The sequence below is a fragment of the Nelumbo nucifera genome, chromosome 3 (assembly GCF_055504915.1).
Source record: "Nelumbo nucifera cultivar China Antique chromosome 3, China Antique-T2T, whole genome shotgun sequence".
Lineage (NCBI taxonomy): Eukaryota > Viridiplantae > Streptophyta > Magnoliopsida > Proteales > Nelumbonaceae > Nelumbo > Nelumbo nucifera.
This window is the reverse complement of record NC_142651.1, coordinates 87,262,935-87,287,904: the sequence shown is the minus strand read 5'-3', so window position 1 is coordinate 87,287,904 and position 24,970 is coordinate 87,262,935. Positions and strand designations below refer to the sequence as shown.

The window sequence follows — 24,970 nt, the reverse complement described above, 5'->3', positions numbered from 1 at the left end:
TTTATATTACTGAATTGCATTTTAGAAATAATTGTTCAAGCATTGTAGTTAGTTGCACTCATTTTGTTTGATTGTTTTGTTTCCTTAATCCATTTAAGGGCACCCAACTTAAATAAGATAAGGTAGGGATTTCATCACCCTTCCTGGCCCAAAAATCACCACCCTTTACGTGCGGTTTACCCTAACCCTAATTCAAAATTTGGATAGCAAGATCCTTTAGGGAAGCCTCACATTTGGTTCAATGGTGTGTTGAATTTTAGGAAAGCTTATAATTACTTTCCATAACCAACGGTTGGTGTCTAAGGAAAGAGGTTAAATGGCTACGCCAAAGCGGGTTTTGTGGTTACTTAATTAGGTCCTTGCGAGAGCAAGGGGAGCCTCCCACATCCCCACCTCTTACCTGGCTAACCAAGGGAAGTGGTGTAATTCCAAGTGAACCTAAAAGGATTCACATTGGTTGAACCACTAGTTTAGGAAACCCTAGGTCAGCCCTAGGTCATGTGGTTGATTTGTTGGCATTTTTTTTTTAATTTAAAAATTCAAATTTGAATTTAAATTTTAGGAATTTGAATTTCAAAATCCAAATTGGAATTTAAATTTCAAAAATATAAATTTCAAATTTCAAAAAAAGAGAAAAAAAAAACAAAAACATAAAAAAAAGAAAAAAAATTCAAATTTGAGTTAAATTTCAAAATCCAAATTTGAAATTAAAATTCAAAATTTAAATTTCAAATTTCAAAAAAAAAGAGGGGTTAAAACAAAATGAATTCAATGGCTAGAGTTTGTGGAATGAGAAACTACTTCCAACCTGAGCCACAGATAGATTAAAATCATGTGTCTCGACAACTGGACAGGATTAATGGGATGGCCCACAGAATTGGCCAAGTCCTTGCATATCGTCAATAAAGTGGCCCATACCCAACCTTGTCAGCCTATCCATCATGTCCCATATATGCAAACCTGACCCATCATGTTAGCCAGTGCCATACAGCAGGCCAATGTCAACTAGTTAGTCCAAACCAAGTACATGCGGCAAACAATTTTTTCCAACCCAATGGTAACCCACTATTTAGTCCATATAACCTTGGGTGGGAAAATCAACCCAACTTCACTTACAGGGCCCAAGCCCAAGAAACCTCCCTACCATATGTGCACTCTCAATGGTCTGAAGGACAAACCCATTGGGAGTACAATGATTACCCTAGGACTCAACCATGTCAAACCTACACACAGTCCTAGCAATACCATTCATCTAACTTCATGGCCCAGCGATTTCAGAGGCCACAAGGGCAGACCTAATTCCAACAGATGTATCCTAGGAACCAACTGGCCCAACTATATTAGGCTTACCCTCAACCTCCTTATACCCATACAGTAGATGACCAATTCATGCAACTTCAGCAACTAATCCTAAATCAACAAAAGTCCATCGATAGATTAGAAAGCCAAATAGGATGGCTATCCAAAGCCAAGGCAAGGAGAGAAGTAGGGCAAATACCTAATCAATTGGTTGCGACTCCTAGAAATCATCCACTGGGTTTTCCTCAACAACGAATTCAACCACCTCCTAAGAATCCTTAGCCTGAAAATGCCAAAGTTGTTACAACCTTAAGGAGTGGGAGGATGTTAGAGGACCCGTGTGAGAAAAATAGAGTTAATGAAGAACAAAAGGAGCTGGAAGACCCTAAGTTGGGGGGAGAAGAAGAAGGAAAGGAAAGTTCAGAAGAAGAACCTTTAGTGAACCAACTCGTAGTTCCCTTTCCAACTACACTCATAGTCGGGCCGGTGTGAAAGAAGAAAGAGACTCGCAATGAGGAGAGCAGGGGAGTCCATATTAACTTCTCTCTCCTCAATGCGATCCAATATGTCCCAGCCTTGCCAAGTTTTTAAAAGAGTTGTGTACTCAAATGATGGAGCCACAATTGGCCCCACAAAGAACAATGCTCTTGGTAAATGTTAGTGCAACTCTCCTAAACCACTTTCCCCAAAAAATGAAAGACCTTACTGCTCCTCTCATAAGTTGTGTCATCTTTGGAATCACCTTCGATCGGGCCTTATTGGATTTAGGGGTCAGTATAAATATGCTTCTGTCCATTCATGACAGGTTCAGGATCGGCGAGTTAGAACCTACACCAGTAATTCTACAACTCGCTAATTGGTCAGTCAAGACTCCACAAAGTGTTATTGAGGACGTCATTGTCAGGGTAGAGGGTTGTCACTTCCTAGTGGATTTTATCATTCCAGACTTGACCCCAACTGAGGAACTGAACCACATCCTGATAATCTTAAGATGTCAATTTCTAGCAACGACCAATGCAAACACTAACTGTAAATAGGGCAAAATGGACATTTCATTTGGAGAGCAAAAAGTCTGGTTAAACATTTTTAGTGTCTCTAAGTATCCAAACCTAGGGAAAGATGAGTGCAAGGCGGATATAGTGGATGATCTTTTAGATGCTCTGCCTACCCCCTTGGTTAGCCCAATCTGAACCATGTCTATCGAAAGATGAAAGTGAGTCAGAGAGTTTAGATGAAGAAAGTGCGTGAATGTGTCCGGCTAAAGATGTTAAATTTAGCGCTGGTTGGGAGGCAACCCAACGTAGTTTTTAGTGTTTTTGCTTTTAGGATTTGTTTTTTTTTTCTTGATTCGAGACCAATTCAAAGAATTTAGACAAGAAGTCGAGAAATAGTTATGGAAATAAATTAAGACCATTCGATCAGATCGAAGTGGCGAGTATCTCTCTGACGAATTCAGGGACTACTTAAAGGATAATGGGATAGTATCACAACTAGCTCCTCTTGCTACACCACAATTAAACGGTGTGTCAGAGAGGAGAAATCGAACTATTAGATATGGTCCGTTCACTTCTCGTCCACTCAGAGCTACCCACATCCTTTTGGGGTTTCGCATTAGAGACTGCGATTTATGTGCTAAATAGGGTTCCAACCAAATCCGTTCCTAAGACTCCATATAAGCAATAGACCGGTAAGAAACCAAGCGTGAGACACTTGAAGAGTTGGGATTTTCCTACACATGTTAAAAGAACTAGTGCTGACAAATTGGAATCTAAGACCAGTCATTGCCTATTTGTAGGTTACCCAAAAGGCTCTGTAGGTTACTTGTTCTATGATCTAAAAGAGCAAAAGGTGTTTTGCAGTCAAAATGCCAACTTCCTAGAGGAAGATTACATCCTGGAAAATCTTCATTAGGAAGTTGTTCTTGATGAAGAGAGCCTAGGGGTAGTGGGAGATGTCCCACTAGCTCCACAAATTATCCAACCTAGAAGATCTACCCGGGTTTTCCGACCTCTAGTTCGTTATGGATATGACCAAGAAAGTTACTTGGTGGAAGCCATGACCAATGAGGAGGATCCCGTGACTTACTTGGAAGCTATGTTGGATATAGATTCCTTGAAATGGGTAAATGCAATAAGAGCTGACATGGACTCAATGGAGACCAATGGAGTCTGGACTCTAATAGATCCGCCCCCTGGGGTAAAAGCAATTGGTTGCAAATGGATTTATAAGAGGAAGAAGGGCCCCGATGGTAAAGTTGATACCTACAAGGCTCGACTTGTGGCGAAAGGGTACACTCAAAAAGTGGAAATCGATTATGAGGAAACCCTTTCATCCGTGGCCATGCTTAACTCAATTAGGATCCTACTATCTGTAGCAGCGTACCTTGACTATGAGATTTGGCAAATGGATGTCAAAATCGTGTTCCTGAATGGAGATCTTACTGAAAATATCTATATGCAACAACTGCAAGGTTTTTTAGTTGTAGGTTAGGAACACATGGTATTTAAACTCAATCGATCCATATATGGACTTAAGCAAGCTTTTAGGAGTTGGAACATCCTGTTTGACTCTATCGTCAAACAGTTTGATTTTGAGCAGAATCCGGATGAACCATGTGTTTACAGGAAGACAATGGGAGATAAGGTTACATTCCTGGTTTTGTATATAGATGACATCCTACTCATTGGGAATGATGTAGGGATGTTAACTACGGTGAAAGTATGGCTTTCACAGCAATTCTTCATTAAAGATCTTGGAGAAGCCTCCTACATATTGGGTCTTCGACTCTATAGAGATAGATTGAAGTGGATAATGGGATCATCCCAGTCTGTTTACATTGACAAGATTGTTAAAAGATACAGTATGGAGAACTCCAAGAAAGGAAATGTTCCTTTCAGGCACGGAGTCGCTCTCTCCAAGGGTATGTCTCCCAAGACTCCCGAAGAGATTGAGGGCATAAAAGAAATTCCCTATGCCTCAGCCATAGGGAGTATCCTGTATACCAGGCTGTGCACTCGTCCTGACATTGCTCAGGAAGTGAGTGTAGTAAGCATATACTAGTCTAACCCAGTGTAGTAAGCATATACCAGTCTAATGCCGATTTCTAGTCAGGCCCAGATGATAGAAAGTCTACATTTGGTTATATCTTCACGATAGGATCATGTGTTGTTAGCTGAAAAAGTAGCAAACAGGGTTCCATAGCAGATTCCACAACTGAGGCCAAGTACATTGCCGCAAGTGAAGCTGCCAAGGAAGCCGTATGGATTAAGAAGTTCATTCAGGAGTTAGGAATAGTTCCATCCAGCACATCACCCATTCCACTTTTGTGTGACAGTGCTGGAGCCACTGCTCAGGCTAAGACCCACGAGCCCACTCGAAGTCAAAGCACATTGAGAGGAAGTACCATGTACTACAAGAGACAGTTGGTAGAGAAGACGTCTTGATTCAAAAGGTAGCATCAGCAGAAAATGTAGCAGACCCATTAACTAAGCCACTGACACAGAAATGTTTGAGAAACACGTGGAAAGTATGGGACTCCGGCTTATACCCGATTGGACCTAAGTGCAAGTGGGAGTTGTTAGACAGTGTATTCCCTTAGCTCCAATCAAATTGATGTACTTGATAACATTTATTGTAATTGAATAAAAGTACATAATTGATTCATGTGTTTTGGTGTGTTTTTGTGTAATACCCTTAAACTGGACACTTATGAGACTCGCGTTAGTTTAGAATCTCCACAGCCGTTGGATAGATTTGGGGAGATTTATCCTACCAAGGCTAACACTAATGTGCTGCCATGTTGGTTGGGGTAACTTGTCTCAGCTGCCAAGGTGAGACCTGAGGTACATGCAGTGTGGGTACTCCACTTGTGGTACATCTTATTCCTTAGTTTTATATACAGCAATCTATAGAATTCTCCTCTTGTTCTTGCCATCCCTACCCAGTTCAATCTCCACTTGTGAAACTGATCAAGAAATGTTCTTGACATTGTTTCTTGGCTGAAGAAACAATCTGAAGTCATACTCACCAGCCCTTTACTCCATTCTTGCTGAAGAATTCGGTTCTTGCTAAAGAATCGTCCTACTGATCATGCTTCACTACGCACTGTGTCATCTTCAGTGGAAGCTGGTTTGGTTTTTTCCTTAGGTGTGAACACCTTCATTGGGAGTTATTGCTACTTCGTATAAGGTATATTCCTCCCCTCCCTTTTGGTTTCAGATCTGGTCCAGTTTTGGTTCAAAATTGATCAATGAAAATGTAGTTTTCTAAAATAGGGAATGCGATTCCCAAATGGGAAAGAAAAATTTTTGAAATTTCGCCCAACCTTCCTACACGGTTCGGCTATCCATATGATGGTTCTCTCATCCTTTCAATGGTATCAAAGCCATGGTTCAAATCTTGTACCGAATTAAACCAGATATGGATCTACGCAAATGGGCAGAAGGTGTTCTACCTGATTTGCATAGTTAGCGATTTTTTTTTGGGAAATCGGTTCCCAATTTTGGACGAATGATCTAAAATTAAATCTTTATTAATCTGATTTATATTTAGAATTGTTCTATTTATATTTCTTGGATTTTGGGTTGTTCGTATGGTGGAGATCGAATTCTTTTATTGGCACAAGAAATCTATGCACCTGCTGATTTATTCTATTCATTCTTAGTCTGTAAATAATTTTTTATTTTTTATACGGGATGTATAGGATTTGATTCTAATGTAATATTAATAAAAAAATTAGATTTTTTCAAGGGCACTCTCTTTTGTGATAATTCTGCTTTTTATGCCTCAAGGGCATCATTTTAGGGGTATTTTTGGCCTTAGAATAGTCAAAGTATGCCATTTTCCTAGTTTAATTCATTGTTGTGACCTCTGAGGGTCTCTGTGCAAATTTTGGGGAAAAGTGGGATGTTTTAATGGCTGAAATGTAGATTTTGTGAAGTTGGTGTGAAGTCCAGCTGAGAGAGGGGGTGTTTCGTGAAAAACTGAAAGTAGGAGGGCGCCTCCTAGCTGTTAAACCCAGTTTGACACCCCTCCTACTGTATTAGCATGCTCTCCACGCCTTAGCTAACCCTTGGGCACCTTTTAACCCATTCTTTTCACTCTTAACAAACCCTAGCCACCCCTAACTGCTAAATCCTCACCTTCCATCACTTCTAATCTCCACCATCCATTCTAGGGCACTCTCTTTTTATCATTCTAATCCTAGGAGTCACCTAATTTCTAATCTTCACCATTCAGCCTTTAGCCATTAAATCTCAGCCTTACATAATATTGGGTGCCTTCTCCTTTTCTTCTCAACCTTAGGATCACCCTAGAACCATACTAACCCTTCATTCTAAACCCTAGGGCACCCATAGTTTTGATAAAACCCAGCTGTCGCCCCCCTTTCTCTCTATTCCCAGTTGTGTCCACCCTTCTCTATAAAAAAGACCCCAAGGCCCTGTAGAAAGGGTTGGTCAATTCACCCAGTTAACAAGGCTAAGGTTTCTTGAGGAGTTCAAGGGTTGTCGAAGGGGAGGACACCTAGTTCTTGCCAGGAGGGGTTCCTGCAAGCTGTTCAACCAATCTGCAACTACTGTCACTGGATCTGATCAACCATTCTTTTCTTTTCTTTATTTTCTTTTCTGTTATTTTGATTTCTGCAATCTTTTAGATTTAATTCTTGTTCGTTTCTCTGTTTCGCAGATTTGAATTCATCCAGTTCAAGGCTAAGGTGTCTCGAGGGGTTCAAGGGATGTAGAAAGGACGGATGCCTGGTTCTTGTCAAGAGGGGTTTCTGCAAGCTGTTTGGCCAATCTGCAGCTACTGCCACCAAATCCAAATTCTGAATTTTTTTTTTATTTCTCTTGTTGATTTCCATACTTTATTAAATTTTGATTTTTATTTATTGTCTTGTTTAAATTCAAAACATTTAATTTCAGCAATAATAGATTTTATTTTCATATTTTTTGTCATTCCTGATTGCATTCTCTTATCTGGATCTAAGTATATATTAATTTTTCACTTGCTTCCCTGTGGATATGACCCATTCTCACCCATTTACTACGTTAGTAGTTGTTTGAGAAATTGTAAAAATTATAAATGTTTAAACTGGTATTCCAGAGTGTTTAATGACGTGCTTCCAGACACACCACACCACACTTCCTCCTCCTTTACAAGTTTCTAACCTCCACGAGCTCCTAAATAATTAGCGAGCTCATGGGGGTATGACTTGGCTAATTTAGGATACTCCCAGAACCATCTGGACCTCTCCCAAGGTCCCATTGCTAGAAAATGATTATCGTTTCAACAACATCTATGGGATCTCGACACCATCCGAGCAAATATCAAGCAAGTGAGAGAATGCAAGGCCAACACCTCCATCGGACACCACAACTCAATAAGCTCATAGAAAGTCTTTTCTGACTCCATCTCTACATAGCCACTTCCCCAAAACTTCAAGGCTCCGACTTTGGAGACTTATGACAGAACCACTGACCTAGAGGATCACCTGGAGAGCTTCCATGCCATCATGCTCCTCCACGGGTTCTTTAACCCCCTCATGTTTAAAGCCTTCCAAACAACACTCAAGGGCACTACTAGAAGATGGTTCTCAAGTCTTGTCTTGTGGTCTATCAAATCATGGGACTAGTTTGCAAATCTCTTCCTGTCACACTTCGTGAGAAAACAACGATGCCAAAAGACCTTGACTACCCTCAAGGCCGTGAAGCAGAAGCCTAAGGAGTCACATTGGAGTTATATCCAACACTTTAACACTGAAGCTTTAGATGTCAATGGCCTCAACCAAGTTGTCATGGGGGTAGATCTACAGCGGAAGAAACCCATGTGGCATCCAGACCAAGGGAGGCCAGGACAAGCCTAATGTGTGCTTGGGGCTAGGAGTTGCCCGATGCGATGGCTCCACTAAGTTCAGTAGCACTGGATCATGACCTCAGTTCACATGGTCGGGGCTCTCTGATGGCTCTAGTCGGTCCATGGGAGGCGCCACTTACATGCTAAAGGGGGACAGCCATGATGAGAGGCGACTGAGCGCCGATGAGAGGGACTCTTGTATGCCGATGATGTAGGCACCTGATCTGTCGATGATGATAGGCAACCGTAGGGCCGGAACACACCCATGAACTAAGGGCAATGGGATGGCTCAATCAACTTGGGCAAGGGGCTAGCAAGGTGAAGGGACATGCTTAAGCCAGAACTGCATGCCAAGCCTTCCTTCAATGAGCGGAGGCACAGTGTCGGTCCATGCACTGTCCCCATGAGCATGTGTGCGCCCATGGGGAACCCTAACGGCCATGCTAGCCATTAACCAGGGCTGCCCTGCAAGGGATGATAGTCTAAGAGTGCCAAGGTTAGACACCCAAGGAGGTCAACCACCCCTCCTCAAAGAGTATGTTAAGCTTTTGGTGGTCTGCCTGAAGAAGACATGAGATTTCCCAATAATCATACAGGCAAAAATAACGGTGATGTCCCTTAACGTAGGCCCACCAAGCGTAAGCAAGGCTAAGCCTGTGTCAGACCGAGGTAGGCTCCCCCACTCAATCCATTGTCATCCTTGACAATGGCTCCTTTGTAAATGGGAATCTATGTCCCGCGCAATCCACGTGTGCTCCAGTTCTTGGCTCACTTGGTCAACCCAGGTCTCGCCTATGTTGGTGTCCATTTATGGGGACTGAACCATTTCACCATGCTAGCCTACCTAGACTTCACCCCCTGTGTTGAGGTTACTCAAACCGCGCAATGGCTATGCTTTTGAAAGGTGTGTGAGAAGGGCCCTCGACAAAATTGAATGTGTGTGCTTCGCAGAGGTCCGCCCCATGTATCATCTTTACCTCAAGGCTCGACCGTCTTTGTGGTAGCTTTTCGGTGGTGCTACCGAACACAATGTGATAGGTCTATTCCTGTTGTTGGTGTGTGTCCTGGGTGTATTCTTTCACCATGCTAGCCTGCAGACTTCACTTCATCGTGTTCGGGTTACTCAAACCTAGCCATGGATTATGCTCTTTTGGCCCTCGAAACTACACTTCACCTCGCCGGTTCAAGCTACCTCTTCGCTCCGAGGGGGCCTCAATGTGTTGCTGCCTCAAGGAGATCTGACCGAGTTGTGTGCGAGTGTGGCAACTCTTTCCCATGATGTTGTCGAACATGCATGACGGGTTGTCGAAGCCCTCAAAATTAATGCTAGTCCAACAGTAAATTTTTTTGCAGTAATAATGGTACTAGGTCGAATCCCACAGGGAGCTAGGGAATAATTTCTCAGCCGAATGAGTAATACAATGGAGTGGGAAAATTAAATAATTAAAATTTCTAAAAGAATAAGAAAGCAATAGCAAATTCAACTAACAAGATGTAATCAGTCTTACCGAATTCTGATTCAAGGGTTCAGGTTAGTCAATTGGTTATCGATCATAGGTAGACTTTGGCAATCTTACAATTCAAGCATTTAACATTAGATTTATTAGGATAGCCATAATAAACCTTGTATTTTCCTCAGTCAGCTGACCAAACCTAGCATTCGATCAACACTTATCACTAATCGACTGGGTACGATAGCATTCCATATTAACTAGTGATAGCATTAAGCTTTGTGAAAACAGTTAAACCAAAATAACAATAATTGAGATAGCTGCAATTATCGAATCTTGTTCCATTGATTCCCCTTAGGTTAAAACATGTCAATACATTGGTCAAAAGCTGTCATGAACAATTGACCCAGAAAGATATTAACTTAATTGCTACTTGTACCACTATTCGTGACAATTACGGATCATTAAACCATGGATAGCAGTAGGAAAATCAACATTAATTAATTTGTCAGACTAATTAACATTAACATCCATTGAGAATATGCACTAGAACCAACGAATACTTGAATTAAAAAGCAAGAACTTGAGTTAAATACAAAACCTCACGATGACACAATCGAACCTCCACCCTTGAACCAGAAAAGAAAAGGCTAGCTACTCATGATTTTCGAACCCTCCAGGCTTTGCTTCTCAGTAGGCCGAACTGATCTTCTTGGTAGCTTGAGTTGTTTGATGCTTAATTGATGGATTGTTGTATTGATTGATGCTTAAAGCTGGTCCCCCCCCCCCTTTATATAGCTTTAGGAGGGGCTCTCTCCAACTCCTCTTAGGAGATTATCCTCAAAAATAGAAAGTCCTAATCAGTTTTGATCTAACCCTATCCTCTCTCTTATCTAGTAATCTCAATCCTCTTATCCTTCTACAATTACAATTGAAATTTAAATCTGATGGGACTCTTTTTTTTTAATTCGAGTTGGACTTCTTCAATAAATAGGCTGCTACAAGGCTCTTCTACGAATTGGGCTTCAGCTGTGGATTGGGTTTTACTACGAATTTGTTCCGACTTCGGGCCCAATTTTGACCTCGATGCAAACTGAATCTATCAAAACCTAAAACACGAGAGTTGTGGATTTCTTCTTTATCTTTCTAGTGCATCTTGAAGCATCCCAATCGGAGTCCAGAGTTGAGAGTTATGCCCCAATTACGGAATGGTGCCAAAACTGTGCAAAGTCATCCGATTAGCCTTGTTTTCCTCCATTTGCCTTTTTGCTTGCCCTAAATCAAAATACAAGAGTAATGAGTCTAATTAAGTGCTAATTTAATGCAAGAGAATGAATATTGGGGGATAAAAATATGATACTTTTAATTCCCATCAATGCACTCGCCTTTGTGATTTGTGTTGTTGTTGCAAATGTTCTGCCTTGTGTGTTGAGTTGAGCATGTCCTCTGATGCATTGCCGGTGTAAGGCCGCCATGCTCCAATGGCCAGTGTGCCCACATTCCTATCATTCCAATATTGTGGCTTCAACAGAGAACCCATTTGATGCACTGCCACTTCAGTGATATCCCTTGACAAATCGTCAACACCAACCAATTTCGGGCTACTGTCCTTGCCTTACTAGTGCCTCAGAGAAAGGTACAAAACAATGGTTCATCCATCATGAAACCAAGATGTAGGCGCACCACCCACAACTCACTAAAATGATCAACAATTGATATTTGCAAGGAAGCGTGGCACTCCTCCACTAAAACCACCACAATATGCCTTCCATGAAATGGCCCATGCGTTTGCCCCCGCATGAGCACAGCGCCCAATGTGTTTGCCCCCACAAGGGCGCTACTTTGGGGTCATTGGAATGGGGACACAAATGAATGGCCTCTTGCCAAGCCTAATGCATATGCTTTCTTGCTTGAACCCAAGTGGAAGTGCCTAGGGACCACACCCCATGAAATGTTGCTTGTCCAGATGACCGCTTCAACTGGCTCTGTATGCAAACTGCTCTGATACCAATTGTCACAGGGGTAGATCTACAGTGGAAGAAACCCACGCGGTATCCAGGCCAAGGGAGGTTAGGACAAGCCTGGTGTGTGCTTGGGGCTAGGAGTTGCCCGATGCAATGGATCCACCAAGTTCAGTAGCACTGGATCATGACCTTAGTTCACATGGCCGGGGCTCTCTACTGGCCCTGGCCAACCCAAGGGAGGCGCCTCTTACGTGCTAAAGGGGGACGGCCATGATGAGAGGCGACCGAGCGTCGATGAGAGGGACTCCTGTATAACGATGATCTAGGCACCTGATGTGCCGATAATGATAGGTAACCACTGGGCTGGAACACACCCGTGCGCTAGGGGCAACGGGATGGACCAATCAGCTTGGGAAAGGGGCTAGTGAGGTGTAGGGACATGCTTAAGCCAGACCTACATGCCAAGCCTCCCTTCAATGAGCAGAGGCATAGTGTAGGTTCATGCACTATCCCCATGAGCATGTGTGCACCCATGAGGAACTCTAGTAACCATGATAGCCATTAACTAGGACCGCCCCACAAGGGATGATGGTCTAAGAGTGCCAAGGTCAGGCACCCAAGGAGGTCAACCACCCCTCCTCAAAGAGTACGTTAAGCTTTTGGTGGTCTGCTTGAAGAAGACATGAGATTTCCCAATAATTATACAGGAAAAAATGATGGTGATGTCCCTTAACGAAAGCCCGCCAAGCGTAGCAAGTCTAAGCCTGTGTCAGACTGTGACAAAGTGGTGGCCATTTGTAGCTGCCACAAACAACCTCTTGTCATCTCCCTTTAACTTTTCCCCCACCAAGAAGCCACGTAGCAACATAGTCGAGTTCTTGGCAAGGGCCAAAAAGTACATTAATTCTAAGGTGAACAAAGCCAACAAGCATCCATTGATTCATGAGTCGACTAAAAGGAAAAAAAGGACAGAGATGAGTCAATGCTTGACGGCTCAAATGGGAAGAAAGACAAGAAACCAACCTTACCATCCTATGACAGCTACACTCCACTAAATGCTACCTAAACCCACATTTTCAAGTACCATCACATCATCAACCATGATACAAAAGAATGTTGAAAACTCAAAAATGAGATTGAGTCCATTATTAGACAAGGACATCTAAAGGACTACGTCTCAGGTGAGCCCCCAATAGGGTCGGCCTCGGAGCCAGCCCAACCCTAAGCCAACAAACCCCTTGCAGGGGTCATTAATGTCATTTTTGGAGGAGCGACATCCATCAAAGGAAGTTCCTCTGCCTAAAAGGCATATGCCTGTTAAATGAAGGTTGGACATAAGCCACCAAAGAATTAGAAACCAGAGGAGGTTATCACCTTCTCCAACTACAACTTGAGAGGGGTCGCCACACCCCACGATGATGTGCTAGTGGTTTCCCTAACGATGGTCAACTATGAAGTCAATCCTCGTAGACAACAATTCTTCAGCTGGCATCTTGTTCTATAAAGCTTTTGAGAAAATGGATCAACTTCAGCCAATCAATGTTCCATTGCTCAGTTTCTCTCAAATAGCTATAAAGTCAGAAAGGAAGATCACCCTGCCACTCATAGTGGGGACTGAACCTTGACACACTATTCTGACCACCGAGTTTTTGGTCATCAAGGTTAGTTCGCCATACAATGCCATCCTCAATCGGCCAACCCTACATGCATTCAAGGTAGTGGTATCTTTATACCACCTAATAATGAAGTTTCCTACAAAACATGGCATTGGGTGGTCCAAGGTGATCAATAGATAGAAAGGTAGTGCTATGTAACAACACTAAAAGGAAAGAATTAAGAAGCTCTATTGGTAGAAGGGTTCGACCTCAGGGATGAACTAGCCAACTGAGGACAACCAATGGAAGACCTCACCATTATACCTCTAGATGTGGCCAAGCCTAAAAAATAAAATTTGGGTCTCTCCTCCCTCATGATACCCTTTCCGAACTGGTAAGCATCCTCAAAGCCAACACTGACGTTTTTGCTTGGTCTACCACTAATATGCTAGGAATTGACCCTTTGGTTATTACTCGTAGGTTGAGTGTGGATCCAAGTTGTAAGTTAGTTCGATAAAAGAAGGGGAACTTCGTACTGAAATGATGGAAAGTGATCAGAGAGAAGGTGGATAAACTACTCAAAGTTGACTTCATAAGAGAGGTACACTACCCTAAATAGTTAACTAACATATTTATGGTAAGGAAGGCTAACGAGAAATGGCAAATATGCATTGATTTTACAAGTCTAAGTAAGGCTTGCCCCAAGGACAGCTTTTCGGTCCCTTACTGAGAATAGATCGCCTTGTCGATGCCACCTTAGGGTATGCACTCCTCAACTTCATGAGTGCTTTTTCTAGCTACAATCAGATTAGGATGCACCCCGACAATTAAGAGGAAGCATCCTTCATCACAGAGCACAACACATACTGCTACAAGGTGATGCTGTTCAGACTAAAGAACATTGGTTCAACCTATCAAAGTCTAGTCAACAAAGTGTTCAAGGATCAGATTGGCTGCAACGTTGAAGCTTATGTTGATAGTATGGTGGTGAAAATTCTCAAAGCCAACCAACATGTTTTCAATCTTGACAAGGTATTCAGTGTACTACGAAAATATCAAATGAAGTTGAACCCCACGAGATGTGTCGTTGGGGTGCCCCAAGAATATTCAAGCCATCCTCAACATGAAACCCCCACGGTTGGCCAAAGAAACATAGACGCTCACAAGTCACATAGCAGTACTTAGCAAGTTCATGTCTTAGCCGGTCAACCAATGCCTCCCCTTCTTCCGGGCCATAAGGAAATGAAAGATTTCCAATGGACAAAGGATTATCAAAATGCCTTCAATGAGCTGAAGACATACCTAGCCTCCCAACCACTACTGAGCAGGCCAACCTAAGGAGAAGAGCTCTACTGATACCTATGAATGGTTGATGAAGTAGTTAGTTCAGTACTAGTTTAAGAAGACAATGGGATACAAAAGCCAATGTGCTATATCAGCAAAGTTCTTTACGATATGGAGACTAGATACCCTAATGTAGAGAAAATTGCCTTTGCACTGGTGACCTTGGCTAGGAAACTAAGACCATATTTCCAAGCACATTCCATATTCATCCTGACCAACCATCCCCTAAAGTAGATTCTACAAAAGCTAGAGACCTTGGGTCGGCTAACAAAGTGGGCAATCGAGCTATCAGAATTTGACATCACTCATAAGCTGAAGCCTACAATCAAAGTTGAGACACCAACAGACTTTTTGGTTGAATGTACCTTAAGTAACAATAGCACCCCAGTACCTGAAGAACTCCCATACACTTAGACGGTGAACGTAGATGGATCCTCCAATACTAGGGGAAAGGAGCTGGCCTAATCCTATTAACCCCAGACCATAACACAATGCAGTATGCACTTTAGTTTGGCTTCCTAGTTCAAACAACAAAGCCGAGTATGAAGCCTCACTAACTAATGTGCACTTAGCCAAAGATTTGGGGTCAGAACAAGTTGAGGCTTTCAACGATTCATAGGTATTTATCAGCCAAGCGAATAGAGAGTATGAGCCCAGAGAACCTACCATAGCCAAGTACCTTAGTCAAGTCCAAGAATTGGAGCCAGGAAGTTTCTCTTGGGGGGGGGGGCGAGTTGAATATTTATTTTGGCATGTGATAATAAAAAAGTTACAACAAGTCAAACTTTTAAAAAATAACATAATGAACAATCTTCTAATGTTTTGGTTCATAATCTATTTAAACTACAAAAAAATATATAGGAATTTGAAAGGAAAAAAATAAGGGAACTAAAGATTTTTTAACTAAGTTGAACTCGATAGCATTTCATAGACTCAAATTCATCTATTATCATGTTTGTAATAAAATTTTCTGCAATTTCCTTTTCAATGTAGACAACCAAATTATCTATAAGAAACTTATCAACCATTTTGTTATGAAGCCTTGTTTTCACAATTTTCATGGATGAAAATGATCATTCTGTAGTTGCAGTTGGAATTGGAAGAGTGAGTACAAGGCGAATCAATTTATAAATCAAATTGTAAACTTCTACTTTTCTTATTACTACCATTCTTTAACATTACTCAGAAATAGTCAACATATTTTGGAAATCTGGATCAGAATATAATGCTAAGATTGAAATCTCAATTGGATTCTTTCTTGCTTAGTAAAATCTTTAGTATAGAACTTCTTAGCTAAATTGTATGTATTATCAACTTTAAATGATCTAAAATCATCTTTAGGATTAAGGACTAAGCTAAGGATAAGAAGTTCTACCCAAGGTTCAAAGTATCGGAAACGTGAAGTGTATTGGAAAGCCAATTTTAAGAGACATATCGGGAAACGCCTTGGATACGCATGTATATCAAAAAAATTAAGATACTCATGGAAATGGTGTGTTTGGAAGCATGTTGTTAACAACTTCGGAACACCAATTTCAATATTTATAAATTTTTCAATTCTTAGAATAACGACAAAATGGAGTTAGTGGTGAGAAAGGGGTCGTATCCACAGGGAAGCGAGGGAAAAATTGTTGCATACTTTAATTCGGACAAAATAACAAGACTTAAGATTGCAGAAACACAAAATTTAATTAACTGAATTGGAATCCATTAAAATAAAATTCTAACAATGATGAAAATAAAAATTACAAATAAATAACAGAAATAAAAAAACTAAATAAAAAATTTGCAACTCGGTCAGAGGTAGTAGTCTTTGGATCTATCCTTTGATCTTCAAACTCCTCGAGATGCGCCTTATGTCTTACCTGGCCGAATTTCAGAGCAGAAAGGAAGACAAAAATTAAATTTGATAAAAATAAATTGCGGAAATAAAATAAAAACTAAAAATTAAATAACAGAAAATAAAAACACGCATAAAAAGTAAATCTAAAACTATGGGAAACTAGTTGGGATCTGGATCTAGAGGTGGTAGTAGTGGCTAGGCGAACTGCAAGCAGGAACCCCTCCTCTTGCCTGGGCGTTCTCCTCTTCCCCTACCCTTGAACTTCTCAAGAACACTCTTCCGTCTTACCTGGGGACAGAATCCAAACCCTTCTCAGGACCCCTTAGGTCCTTTTTATAGAGAATGAATGATAGGTTTGGGATTAGAGAGAAAGAGAGGGGTAGTAGCTGGGTTTTTGCAGAAATATGGGTACCCTAGGGTTGAGAATGGAGGGTTAGGATTGTTCTAAAGTGATCCTAAGGCTGAGAAGAAAAGGAGAGGGTGCCCAATATTATGTAGGGCTGAGATTTGGGCACCTAGAATTGAGTGAGCACATTTGGGTGCCTAGAGCTGGAGAAATGTGATCGGTTTGTGTGATGTGGTGCCCTAAGGTGATTGGTTGAGGTTTAAGGAGTGAAGTATAAGGCTAGGATGTTGTCTAAGGAGATAACTAAGGGTATGAGAGGTTGCTAAGGCTTGGATGGTTGAGATTAGAAGTTAGGGAGGAGTGGAAGGTGAAGATATAGTAGTTAGGAGCGGCTAGGGTTTGTCAAAGGTGAAAAGAATGAGTGGAAAAGCACCCTAGGGTTTGCTAAGGAGAGGGGAGTATGCTAAAATAGTAGGAGGGGTGCCTTTCTGGGTTTAGCAGATAGGAGGCGCCCTCCTATGCTCAGTTTTTCATAAAAACACCCCCTCTCTCAGCTGGAATTCGCACCAGCTTTCTAAAATCTATAGGAAACTTTGTAATTTTCCCAATTTTTACCCAAAATTTGCATAGGGACCCTCAGAGGTCACAATATTGAACTTAACTATAAAAAGGGTACCGATTAGCTAGTCTAAGGCCTAAAATACCCCTAAAATGATTCCCTTAAGGCATCAAAATACAAAGTTATCACACCCCCCCCCCCCAACTTGATCATTGCAAGATCATCCTTGATAAAATTAGCCAAGTATCCTGATTCTAGAATTCTCAAACTTTGTATAGATCCATATTAGGTTTAAGGGGTAAAACCATCTTAATTTGAACATTACAGAAACTTGGCTTTAAAATCTTATATACCCTTCCATTTGCAGACTATCTCAATAAGCTAAGATTGATTTTTAAAATCAGGAGGGTATTCTTCTTATCATTTCTAACAGTGGATTTCTACCCCTGAACTTGATAGGCACACACATTTTCATTACTACCTTCCACCGTTTGACGCAAACCTTGACACTTGACTTGGGTGAAGAGACTTGGTTACAAAATGTTAGGTAAGTATCTTTGGCATTCCCTCTCCCGTTTGACGCGAATCTCGACACTTAACTTAGGTGAAGAGACCCGGTTACTAAGTCTAAGGTGTCCATTGACCTTTTATTCTCTCTTTTTTTTTCTTCTCTTCTTTTTTTTTGTTGTGTGTAAAATTCAAAACTGTTCGGGGTAGTTCACTATCTTTTTTAATTTGAAGAATTTTTCGTCTGATTTCTCAATCTTTCTCTTCTTATCTTTATAGGGGCAAATTTGTGAGTATTTTCAATTTCTAAATGGTTTCGACAACATTCAAACAAGACCAATTTAACTTTTATCACTTTCTACCAATCTCTATAAAATTCAATATTCTTTTATCAATTTCCTCAACTTTTTCTGTTTAGGAATCTCTTTTAATGGAAAAAAATTTAAAATTTTCAATGAAATTTTAATTATACATATTTAAAGACTTAGCTTCTCAAATTTTCTTTTAAATTTTTCTCTCAAATTTTCAAAATTTTTTCTCTTTCCTCACCCCCAACTTAAATGCCATTGTCCCTAATGGCATGACTAGAATGATGCAAAAGGGACTTGGGCCAAAGGGAACAATCAAGAGATAAGGATTCAATAGGGGTTCAAGATTTGCCAACTGAATTTTGAAACTTATTCAAAAGAAAAGACAAACTCTAACAAGACAAGTAAAATAAAACTTCTTGGGTTGCCTCCCAACCAGCGCTAAGTTTAACATCTTCAGCTAGACGCATTCACTCACTTCTCACATTTCCACTTCCAGACTCGCTTTCTTCTTTACACAGACAGGGCTTAGATTGGGCTAACCAAAGGGTAGATAGGGCATCTACAAGGTCATCCACTACATCTACCTTGAACTCATCTTCCCCTAGGTTTAGATACTTAGTGGCACTAAATACATTTAATCGGATTGTCTGCTCCCTAAATGAAATGTCCATTTCTCCCAATTTATATTTGATGTTTGCATTGGCAATTTTTAGAAACGGACGTCCTAAGATTATCGGGTTATGGTTCAGTTCCTCGGTTGGGGTCATGTCTAGGATGATAAAATCCATTGGAAAGAAACAATTCTCTACTTTGACAATGGTTTCCTCAATAACAAATTGAGGAGTCTTGACTAACCGATCAGCGAGTTGCAATAGGGCCTGATCGAAATCCATTTGTAGTGCAGAATTACCGGGGTAGATTTTAACTTGTCGATCCTGAACATTTCATAAATAATAGAGGGGAGCAGATTTACACTGGCCCCAAGATCCAATAGGGCCCGATCGAAAGTGATTCCATAGATGGAACAACTTATTAGAGGAACACCAAGGTCTTTCATTTTCCGAGGGAGTTGATTTAGAGGAACCGCACTAACATCTGCCGAGAGCATCACTTTTTGTGGGGCCGATTGTGGTTCCCTCTTTTGAGTACACAACTCTTTCAAGAACTTGGTGTAAGCTGGGACATGTTGTATTGCAGCGAGGAGAGGGATGTTAATATGGACTTGCTTGAATAACTCCCTAATCTCCTCGTTGCGAGTCTCTTTCGTCTTTCACAATGACCCGACTATGAGTGTGGTTGGAAAGGGAACTACATGTCAGTTCACTATAGGTTCTTGTTCTAATTTTTCCATTCCTTTTTCTTCCCCCCCCCCCCCCCCCTCTCAACTTATGGTTTTCTTGCTCATTTTCTTCTTCACTGATGTTTTCAAATTTCTTTTTCTTATATGGGTCCTCTAAAATCCTTCCACTCCTTAAGGTCATAATAGCCTTGGCATTTTCAAACTAAGAGTTCTTAGGAGGTGGTTGAATCTGTTGTAGAGGAAACCTTAGTGGCTGATTTCTAGGATTCACAACCGGTTGACTTGGTAGTTGTCCTACTTCTCTCCTTGTATTGGCTTCAGCTAGTTGTCCTATTTGGCTCTCTAATCTAGCGATGGATTACTGCTGAGTTAGAATCAGTTGCTGAAGCTACATGAATTTGTCATCAACTGTACTGGTCTGAGGATGTTGTGGGTAAACCTGATAAGGTTGGACCGACTAGTTCCTAGGGTAAGTTTGCTGGAATTAACTCTGCACTTGTGGCCTCTGAAATTGTTGGGCCATGGAGTTAGATGGATGGTACTGCTGGGACTGTGTATTAGGTTGATGTGTCCTCCAAGAAAAGTTAGGGTGATTTCTCCACCCAAGGTTGTAAGTATTTGAAAATTGGTCATTATTAGGCCTCGAGAAACTCTAGTTTGCTTGAACCTGTCCTAAGATAAACGGTGGAAACTAGGCCGCCATTGGACAATCATCAACTTGGTGGGCCGGGCTGGCACAAATGGAACAAACTTCAGGATAAGGTGTAGATGGGCCAATTTGTTGACGAAATGCAAGGACTTGATCAAGTCTTTGGACCATCCCATTAATCTTATCCAGTTGTTGAGACGCATGGTTCCAATCCATCCGTGGCTTAGGTTGGAAGTAGTTTCTCATTCCACAAACTCCATCCATTGAATTCATTTTATTTTGTTTTATTTCTTTTTAAATTAAGCACAAACAAGTAAAACACACGACCTAGGGGCTAAACTAAGGTTTCCTAAACTAGTCGTTCAACCAATGTGAATCCTCTTTGGTTCACTTGAAATTACGCCACTTCCTTTGGTTAGCCAGGTAAGAGGTGGGGATGTGGAAGGCTCCCCTTGCTCTTGCAAAGACCTAATTAAGTAACCACAAAACCTCCTTGGTCTTAGCTAGTTAGCCTCTTTCCTTAGACACAAACCGCCGGTTATAGAAAGTAATCATAAGCTTCCCTAAATTTCAACACACTTTTGAACCAAATGTGTGGGCCCCCCTAAAGGATCATGCTATCCAATTTTTAAATTAAGGTTTAGGGTGAACCGCACGTCAAAGGGTGGTGGTTTTTGAGCCAAGGAAGGGTGACAAAATCCCCACCATATCTTATTTAAATTGGATTGCCCTTAAATGGATTAACGGAAAAACACAATAAACAAAATAAATGCAACTAATTATAATGCATGAATAGTTATATCTAATATGCAATTCAGCAATAAAATAATAAAACAAATTAATTCAGCAAAGAGAGCAATTAAAAAAAATGAAAAACCATAACACATTAACAACTAACAAGATGATTTCAGGAATTAAATAATCCTATATGATGCATGCTCTAGAACATATCAAACCCTAAATGAAGGAATGCAAATGCAAAAAAAAATTAAAATATTAATTTTTCTTGAAATTCGAAATTTAAATTCAAATTCAAATTCAGATTCAAATTCAAATTCAAATTTTGAAATTTAAACTCAAATTCGAAATTTTGAATAATTTCCTAATTAACAACCAATTGTTCAATTAAACCACTAATTAAGGGGGCAATTAATTACAACAACAATTAATCACAGAAAACAAAAAAAATAAAGGAACTAATTTTCCAAAAAAATAATACTACATAAATGAAAATTAAGAAGGGAGTTCGCTACTTTAAAGATTAAACAAAATATAAAAAAATAAGAGTATGCAGCAATAAAAATCCAAGAAATGAAATGAGTTTGTAATATGAAAATAAAAACAAAAAAAATAGGATTAAATTGGGACGACTACACCTGAATCGCAATCCCAATTTCTCTTCTCTTTTCTTCAATAGTCCGACAACGCTACAGTACCCCACCTTTTGCTATTACATCCTACAAAATCAAAGAGAAAAAAGAATTAAAATAAGACTACAGATCAAGTAATCAAACAAAAATAATGAAAGAGATCCGAACAAAGCAAATAAAAATTATTTCTCCGTTGCTTCTCCATCAACGGTGCCAAAAACTTGGTCTGTCCGAAAGCGTGTCGTTAACCACTTCGGAACACCAGTTTCAATATTTATAAATTTTTCGATTCTTAGAATAATTACAAAATGCAGTTAGTGGTGAGAAAGGGATTGTATCCATAGGGAAGCGAGGGAAAAATTGTTACGTACTTCAATTTGGATAAAATAACAAGACATGAGATTGTAGAAACACAAAATTTAATTAACTGAACTGGAATCCATTAAAATAAAATTCTAACAATGATAAAAGTAAAAATTGTAAAAATAAATAAATAAATAAATAACAAAAATAAAAAAAAAACTAAATAAAAAAACTGCATCTTGACCAGAGGTAGTAGTCTCCGAATCTATCCTTTGACCTTCGAACTCCTCGAGCTGGGCCTTCCGTCTTACCTGGCCGAATTTCAGGTATGCAGAAAGGAAGACAAAAATTAAATTTGATAAAAAATAAATTGCAGAAGTAAAATAAAAACTAGAAATTAAAGAACAGAAAATAAAAACACGCATAAAATGTAAATCTAAAATTATGGGAAACTGGTTGGGATCCGGATCCAAAGGTAGTAGTAGTGGTTAGGCTAACTGCAAGCAGGAACCCCTCCACTTGCCTGGGCGTTCACCTCTTCCTCTACCCTTGAACTTCTCAAGAACAGCCTTCAGTCTTAACTGATGGTAGAATCCAACCCCTTCTTAGGACCCCTTGGGTCTTTTTTATAGAGAATGAAGGATAGATTTGGGATTAAAGAGAAAGATAAGGGCAGCAGGTGGGCTTTTACAAAATTATGGGCGCCCTAGGGTTGAGAATGGAGGGTTAGGATTGTTCTAAGATGATCCTAAGGATGAAAAGAGAAGGAGAGGGCGCCCAATATTATGTAGGGCTGAGATTTGGGCGCCCAGAATGGAGGAAGCAGATTTGGGCACCTAGAGCTGGAGAAATGTGATTGGTTTGTGTGATGTGGTGCCCTAAGGTGATTGGTTGAAGTTTAAGGAGTAAAGTGTAAGGCTAGGATATTGTCTAGGGAGAGATCTAAGGGTATGAGGGGTTACTAAGGCTTGGATTGTTGAGATTAGATGTTAGGGAGGAGTGGAAAGTGAAGATTTAGCAATTAGGGGTGGCTAGGGTTTGTTAGAGGTGAAAAGAATGAGTGGGGAAGAATATATTCAATCATTGTGATCACATGATTAAATATAATTAATTATTATTTATTTTTTAATTCTAAAAATATAAAAAATCAAAAAATAAAGAATAAATTTCAATTGATCTATGGATATGATAGATAAATCCATAGATCTAAAACATATTAAGTCTTTATAGATAGAGAAAAAATTACATCTTCAAATTTTTTTGTTAATTTATATTTTTCCCAAATATCTTCATGAAATTTCCATAGATCTAATCATAACAAAAAAAAGTGTGATTTTGAATGTAATAGATGTAGATCAACATAGATTTAAACCTTCGAGAAAATAAAAGAAATCACAAGATACTATAAAAAATTGAAAAAAAAAACTTACCTACTTTTGCCATTCTTTTCAAAATTTAAAACATCTTCAAAAAAAAATTAACAATTCACGTTTGTTTCTTGCAAATTTTTGCATATTTATCACTGTAGGAATGAAGTTTGGAGTTTTAGAGACATTGGGGGGTGAAAGAACGCTTATTTCAGGGGAAAGAAGCTTGCTTTCCCCCTTTATTTTTTTTTTTTCAGTTTTGACCGTATCTTTTTCAGTGTATCGATCGATACGCCCAATACACCTCTGATACACCCCCGGTACACCCCAATACGGCCTGATATGATATGATACGAGTCCAATACGGTGGAGAAAATGATACCACTGATTTTTCACTGTACCTTGTATCAGACCTTTAAAGATACGATACAATATGCCCTGTATCGGGCGTATCATATCGAAATTTAAAACTTATGTTCTACCACTTGCTCATTAAATCTATAATTTAGCTCTTATAACTGAGAACATATCATGGTTGTAAATACATCATTCCGATAATGATGCTCAATTATAATGAATTCTTGTTAACGATGACCTCGAGTACGACCCCCTATATAACGAGCATTCATATCAGGAATATCATTCTCATGCTTCACACAGAATTCCTTTATTTCCTCAAACAATTTACACCATCCATCTTCCCTTAACTTTTGAATAAGAGATTTTGTAGTTGAAACTAAGTTCATAGCATTTACAATATCTCGAGAGTGTTGTTGTAAAGCTTGGCAAAGCATATCAGTAATATCCATAATTGCTTCCACCAAGTGAAGGATAAAAACAAAATCAAAAGATGTTATAGTATCATAAGCTGCACCAGCATCGCCACGTTGGGAGTAAGTGGCTCCTTGATGATATTTTTAAGAACTAAACAAGTTGCATCAAACAATGATATCAAGTTGCAAATAGAATGAAAATGGGATCCCCATCGAGTATCTCCAGGCCGTTGCAAAGTACAAATTTGGTTAGCTCCTTTGCCAGTCTCAAATCCATCAACAATGATTAAATGTTCAAGTAGAGCTAACTGAGCATATTGTAATTCATCTTTATGTTTAGGAAAAGCACAAATAATATTGTCAGTTGTAGTCAATTTTGAAAAAAAAAAATCTGATGAATAGGAGTTAATTTCCTTGATGCAGTAATTAAAGCTAATTGTAATTTTTGAGCCATGCAATGCACATAATAGGTATAAGGACATTCATTAAGAAACAAAGCTTGAAGTCCACTCACCCCTTATATTGCTTGCACCATCATATCCTTGATCCCGAAAATTCTCAATATTAAGATTGTGACAAGAGTGGATGACATTGATATCATTTTGTAAAGTGATTGTTGTAGTATCCTTGACATGCACAAGATCAAAAAAACGCTCTCCAATGAAACCATCTTTATCAACAAATCTTAGAACAAGAGTCATTTATTTCTTTTATAGATTCATCTTAAGCTTCATCAACAATAATGCAGAATCTTGCATTTCCAATTTCTTCGTGAATTGTTTTTCGCACTTTGCTTGAAAACACATGTAAGGTCTCATTTTGAATGTCATGAGATATGTATTTAGCATTCCTTGAAGAATTTTCCAAGACAACCTCTGCAACTTTGTCATTATAAGATGCCAACAAGAAAATTGCTTCTATTTTTGAATCTGGGTGTTCATCATGACCTCTAAAAGCACATCCCTGAAATGTTAACCATCTAATGCAATCTATTGAAGCCTTAAGTCTCAACTGATTGTCCTCAATCTCCTTTAGTGTCTACTTCTCAATTACTTCTTCAATATGTTCAGACTTATTCATCAAGTTCTCACAACTCTTACCGTTGCCATCCCTACCAATTTTCTTATAATATTCATG

The 24,970-nt window shown here is 39.7% G+C and overlaps 1 pseudogene; it reads right to left on the bottom strand.

Annotated features, from left to right (window-relative positions):
* Window positions 1-15,404: 15,404 nt before the first annotated feature.
* On the bottom strand, window positions 15,405-24,942 carry LOC148801572 (uncharacterized; annotated as a pseudogene).
* Window positions 24,943-24,970: the final 28 nt, after the last annotated feature.